The sequence below is a fragment of the Callithrix jacchus genome, chromosome 20 (genome assembly GCF_049354715.1).
Source record: "Callithrix jacchus isolate 240 chromosome 20, calJac240_pri, whole genome shotgun sequence".
Classification (NCBI taxonomy): Eukaryota; Metazoa; Chordata; class Mammalia; order Primates; family Cebidae; genus Callithrix; species Callithrix jacchus.
In genome coordinates this window covers 38,961,639-38,968,001 of record NC_133521.1, presented here as the reverse complement: position 1 = coordinate 38,968,001, position 6,363 = coordinate 38,961,639, and the positions used below count along the sequence as shown (strand labels likewise).

Here is a 6,363-nt window from a genome sequence, read left to right as displayed (position 1 = left end):
AAAAACAAAAGTAGTTTTACATCCCATTATACTTTCTTTTAAAAAGTATGGAAGGAGCTGCGCAGTGGATCATGTCTGTAATCCCAGCACTTTGGGAGGCCGAGGTGGCCTGATCACTTGAGGTTAGGAGTTCAAAACCAGCCTGACCAACATGATGAAACCCTGTCCCTACTAAAAATACAAAACAATTAGCCAGGCATGGTGGGCAACAGAGCAAGACTCCGACTTAAAAAAAAAAAAAAAGCATGGAAGGAAAGCTAGGAATTCTAGGCTTGTGCATGTGGACAAAGATTTCACTTGCAAAATGGTCTCGACTGCACTGGTGTAAATAGTAAATGATTGGAAGCAACCTGAATTCCACCAAGAGAAGAATGTTTAAATAAAAAACTAATTCTTCCATACAATGGGTGCTATTAAAAAGAATGGGGCCAGGCACAGTGACTCCCACCTGTAATCCCAGCACTCTGGGAGGCTCAGGCAGGTGGATCATCTGAGGTCAAGAGTTCAAGACCAGCCTGGCCAACATGGTGAAACCCCATCTCTATCAAAAATACAAAAATTAGCTGATTATAGTGGCTAGTGCCTGGAGCCCCAGCTACTTAAGAAGCTGATGCAGAAGAATCGCTTGAACCTGGGAGGTGGAGGTGGAGGTAGCGGTGAGCCAAGATCACACCACTGCGCTACAGCCTGGGCGGCAAAGGGAGACTCTGTCTCAAAAAGAAAAAAGAAAAAAGAAAAAAAAAATGCACAAATTTTTACAAATTAAAGAATCAAACATTAAAAAATAATGGTGGGGGATTTTGACGTGCTCTCGCGAGATTTGGGTCTTTTCCTAAGTCAGCGCTCACCAAGGAGAAAGCCATGTTCAGTTCGAGCGCCAAGATCATGAAGCCCAATGGCAAGAAGCCAGATGAGTTCGGATCCGGCATCTCCCAGGCTCTTCTGGAGCTAGAGATGAACGCGGACCTCAAGGCTCAGCTCAGGGAGCTGAAAGAACGGCAGCCAAGGAAATGGAAGTTGGTGGTGGCCGGAAAGCTATCATAATTTCTGATCCTGTTCCTCAACTAAAATCTTTCCAGAAAATCCAAGTACGGCCAGTATGCGAATTAGAGAAAAAGCTCAGTGGGAAGCATGTTGTCTTCATCGCTCAGAGGAGAATTCTGCCTAAGCCAACTCGAAAACGCCGTGCAAAAAATAAACCAAAGCGTCCCAGGAGCTGTGCACTGACAGCTGTGCACGATGCAATCCTGCAGGACCTGGTCTTCCCAAGTGAAATTGTGGGCAAGAGAATCCGCGTGAAACTGGATGGCAGTTGGCTCATAAAGGTTCGTTTGGACAAAGCACAGCAGAACAATGTGGAACACAAGGTTGAAACTTTTTCTGGTGTCTATAAGAAGCTCACGGGCAAGGATGTTAATTTTGAATTCCCAGGGTTTCAGTTGTAAACAGAATGACTAAATAAAAAATATATTCACAGTAAAATAATAATAATAATAATAATAGTGGGACAGGGGATTCCCCACCAGGAGCTAGGGGAATCTCATTTTAAAAATGCTTTGATGTGCAAAGACCAAAAAAAGGCTTTCGTGTTTAGCACAAAAAAGCCAGTACACAGGAATTCCCAGGAACTTTCCAGCAGCAGTCGGGATTTTGGCAGGGATCACGCATGCCCGCCTGCCTGCCTGCCTGCCTGCCTGCCGGGGTGGGGGTGGGGATGGAGCCTGTATCCTCCACGGCCACCACAGGCACCGCCACTGACCCTGAACTTGGTTTGCTTTCAGCCTGTGCCACAATCAGCAGGTTCTGGAAAGAAGGACAGGGATGGACAGGGCAGAGAGGGAGAGGCGAAGGAAAAGTTTTTCTCTTTCTTTTTTTTTTTTTTTTTTTTTCAGACCAAGTTTTGCTCTTTGTTCAAGTGATTCTCCTGCCTCAGCCTCCTGAATAGCTGGAATTACAGGTACATGCCATCATGCCCAGCTAATTTTTATATTTTTAGTAGAGACGGGGTTTCACCGTCTTGCCCATGCTGATCTTGAACTCCTGACCTCAAGTGATCCACCCGCCTCAACCTCCCAGAGTGCTGGGATATAGGCATGAGTCACTGTGCCTGGCCTCAAAAGATTATTCTTGTTTGTTTGGTTGCTTTTTTAAAAGTTGGGGCCTCAGTCTGTTGTCCAGGCTGTAGTACGGTAGCTCAAGTGATCCTCCTGACTTAGCCTGCTGAGTAGCTGGGACTACAGGTCCGCGACATGGCTCATTTTGTTGCTGTTTGTTTTTGCAGAGACAGGGTCTCACTGTGTTGCTCGGGCTGGTCTCAAACTCCTGGGCTCCCACTATGGTCCTGCCTTGGCTTCCCAAAGTGCTGAAATTATGGGTGTGAGCCACCACGCCTGGCCCAAAAGGATTTTTTTTTTTTTTTTTTTGAGATGGAGTTTTGCTCTTTTTACCCAGGCTGGAGTACAACGGCACGATTCTGGCTCACCGCAACCTCCGCCTCCTGGGTTCAGGCAATTCTCCTGCCTCAGCCTCCTGAGTAGCTGAGATTACGGGTACGCGCCACCATGCCCAGCTAATTTTTGTATTTTTAGTAGAGACGGGGTTTCACCATGTTGACCAGGATGGTCTCGATCTCTTGACCTCGTGATCCACCCACCTCAGCCTCCCAAAGTGTTGGGATTAGAGGCATGAGCCGCCGCGCCCGGCCCAAGATTGTTTTTGTTTTGATTGTTCTTGATCTTGTTGGGAGTTGATAAAGACAATGGATGTCATAGAACTCATTTGATCCAATTCATCTTTTCATTCATTCACTCTGCAAGTATTTATTGAGTGCTTACTATGTGCCAGGCCCTGCTCTACGGGCTGGGTTAGAACTCACAGAGATAAACACCAAATCAAACAGATGAAATTGCAAGGGTATCGGGTGTTACGAGATGCTGAGGAGAAAACATAATGGAAATGGAGGGTAGGAGTGAGAGGCTGTAATCTCAGGTCGGACTGGTTTCCATTGCCTCCAAAAGCCTCTCACCCATGACGCACAGAGCTGCTCAAACACGGTTGTCGGATGAACCCTAAAATATCAGAACTGCAGGCAACCTTGAAGATCATCTCCTTCCAAACATTCAGTTTACGGGTGGGAAACTGAAGCTCAGAGAGGCTGACCTGTGGCTTGAAGCCATTGAGTGAGCCGGGAAGGAGAAGTCTGGGTCCCCTGCTTCTACCAACACCCCCTTCTTGAGCCTCATCTGTGGAACCAATGCAGGGTGACTCCAAACCTGCTGGGGGCTAGACAGGAGCTGAAGTCAATAGAGCCAGACCCTGTCCTGGATGAGCTGGACCAGGGCCAGCTTGGTGGTGGCCACTGGACTTGGGATATCTTCTGGCCTCCAGCCCTGCCAGGTGCCCATGGCCTTGGCAGCAATGGCGAGGTGAGGAAGAGGAGGGTGACCCACATGCGTCTGTGCACCCACCTGTTCTCAGTTCCCTCTTACGCGTCTGTAGTTGCCCAGCTCACACGGAGCTCAGCAAATGTGGGGGGATTGGGCATGTGGTCACGGGCTACAGGCCAGGCCCTGAGCTGGGTGCCCTCGGGAGTCACTCAGGAGTCAGGAAGGCCTGAGCCCCACCTGGGAGAGGCTGATATCAAAGGCTGGGACACGGGTTCAAACATCACAGCTCACGGAGGGGACTGGGATGGTGAGGGGAGAGCAGCACTCACATAGGCCTCGAGGGACAGGCAAACTAGAGACGGTAAGGGGAGGACAGGCAAAGGCAGGGAGGCGGCTGTGGTCAGGAAACAGGGAGCAGGTCTGTGGAAGCCCAGGGGCTGGACATCTGAAAGAGCTGGATGGTTTAAGAGGCTTGTGGGGGTGTTGGGAGAAGGAGTGATATTTGAGTCTTCTTTTTTTTTGAGACGGATTCTAGCTATGTCACCCAGGCTGGAGTACAGTGGCACAATCTCACCTCACAGCAAACTCGACCTCCCGGGTTCAAGCGATTCTCCTGCCTCAGCCTCCCAAGTAGCTGGGATTACAGGCGCCTGCCACCACACCCAGCTAATTTTGGTATTTTGAGTAGAGACACGGTTTCACTGTATTGGCCAGGCTGGTCTCGAACTCCTAACCTTGTGATTCTCCCACCTAGGCCTCCCAAAGTGCTGGGATTACAGGGGTGAGCCATCGTGCCAAGCCAGGTTTGAGTCTTTCAAAAAAAGTTGCTGGAGGTGTTAGGAGGGGCAGTTACAGAAACAGGAAGATGCCGCTCTAGAGAATTTGAAGGGCTAGATTGGTATACGCATCCCCTCTGTGACCTTGGACACGTCACCTGACCTCTCTGAGCTTCAGTTTCCTCATCTAAAAAATGGGACTAAGAATAGTTCTACTTTCTGAGATGCTTGTGAGGATCGAGTGAGCCCAGCACAGGAAGGGGAGCTACTGCTAGGATTCCTGTTTTTGACATTTATGGAGCACTTACTGAATACCAGGCACGAAGGCTGACGTGGGGTTGATGATGAAGGGTCAAGGCTCCTGGCTTCCCAGGGGTAGGTGTGGGTACAAAGATGCACAAGGTGGCCGAGTGGTTAAGGCATTGGACTTGAAATCCAAAGATGCACAAGGTAACTGGGTTCTCAGGTTCTGGAGGTAGGGCGAATGGGGCAGGAAGGGATGTTTCCCCAGCCTGCAGTGGTCAGGGTGGGTGTTCTGGGAAACTGAATAATGCATGGAGACTTGAAGAAAGAGGAGAGGCCTCCTGGGTGAAAAGGAGAAGAAGGGACCAGTTGCAGTGGCTGACTCCTGTAATCCCAGCACTTTGGGAGGCCAAGGTGTGTGGATCCCCTGAGGTCAGGAGTTCCAGACCAGCCTGGCCAACATAGTGAAACCCCATCTCTACTAAAAATATAAAAATTATCTGGGCATGGTGGGGTGCATCTGTAATCCCAACTACTGGGGAGGCTGAGGCACGAGAATTGCTAGAACCTGGGAGGCAGAGGTTGTACTGAGCCAATATCGCACCACTGCACTCCATCCTGGTTGACAAGAGCAAAACTCAGTCTCAAAAAAATAAAATAAAATAAAATAAAATAAAATAAAGAGGGCTGGGCGCAGTGGGAGGCTGAGGCAGGCAGATCACAAGGTCAGGAGATCAAGACCATCCTGGCCAACATGGTGACACCCCATCTCTACTAAAATACAAAAAATTAGCTGGGCATGGTGGTAAGTGCCTGTAATCCCAGTTACTCAGGAGGCTGAGGCAGGAGAATTGCTGAAACCCAGGAGGTGGAGTTTGCCATGAGCTGAGACCGAGCCACCACCACACTCCAGCCTGGCAACAGATCGTGACTCAGAAAGAAAGATGAAAGAAAGAGAGAAAGAGGAAGGAAGGGAGGGAGGGAGGAAGGGAAGGAGGGAGAAAGTGAGGGAGAAAGAAAGGAAGGAAGGGAGGGAGGGAGGAAGGAAGGGAGGGATGGAGGGAGGGAGGAAGGGAGGGATGGAGGGAGGGAGGAAGGGAGGGACGGAGGGAGGGAGGAAGGGAGGGAGGGAGAGAGGAAGGGAGGGAGGGAGAAAGGAAGGAAGGGAGGGAGGGAGGGAGGGAGGGAGGAAGGAAGGGAGGAAGGGAGGAAGGGAGCCAGGGAGAAGATGGGAACAGTGAGAGGGAAGACCTCGCAGGGAGGGGCAGGACCTGACCTGCTAGTCCTGTTGCTCTCTTGGGGGCAGGATTGTCCCTACTGGGGTTAGAAATTTGTCTCCATAATGTGTGAGTGTGGGAGCCACTGGCATTTGGTGGTGGTAGTGGGTGGGAAAGCTAGACAGACAGCCCCCGATAACAAGAATGGGCCCTCGTCTCACAGGATGGGCTGCCATCTCTTGGGACATTCACATGGGTGAAAATCCTGCTTGAAATTATCTGCGTCTGGAATCTGACTGCACTTTATGTAGAAAGGCCATTTTTTCCTGCTCGGTATGCATAGTCCCTACATTTCCCAGGAGCACAGGCACACTGGAAATGGAGGCAAAGTTGTTCTTAGTTTCGTGTCGATGTTAACCAAGAGTTGATCACCATTTTGGAAAATCACATCACTGAGAGCCTGCTGGCCTGCGATGCTTGCATCACCCACAGGCACACCTGTGGCCGTCTGCTGTGGCCGTCACCTTCCTGAGGATTCCCGAGCAGGAGCAAGTGATTCACTACTTCTTTATGTCTCTGGGGTGGAGGGGTATCTAATGTCCCATATACAATTTTATGTCAAATTAACTTCCTTTTAATCCTCCTTTAGATTCTAAATAGGGCATGATACGGATGTGTCTGAAATCACATGTATAGGTGAATTACATACCTGGGTATTCAACTTCAGGATAGAAAGAAACA

At 49.7% G+C, this 6,363-nt stretch overlaps 1 pseudogene; it reads left to right on the top strand.

Moving 5' to 3' along the window:
• Positions 1-794: 794 nt before the first annotated feature.
• On the top strand, positions 795-1,445 carry LOC100393622 (small ribosomal subunit protein eS7 pseudogene; annotated as a pseudogene).
• Positions 1,446-6,363: the final 4,918 nt, after the last annotated feature.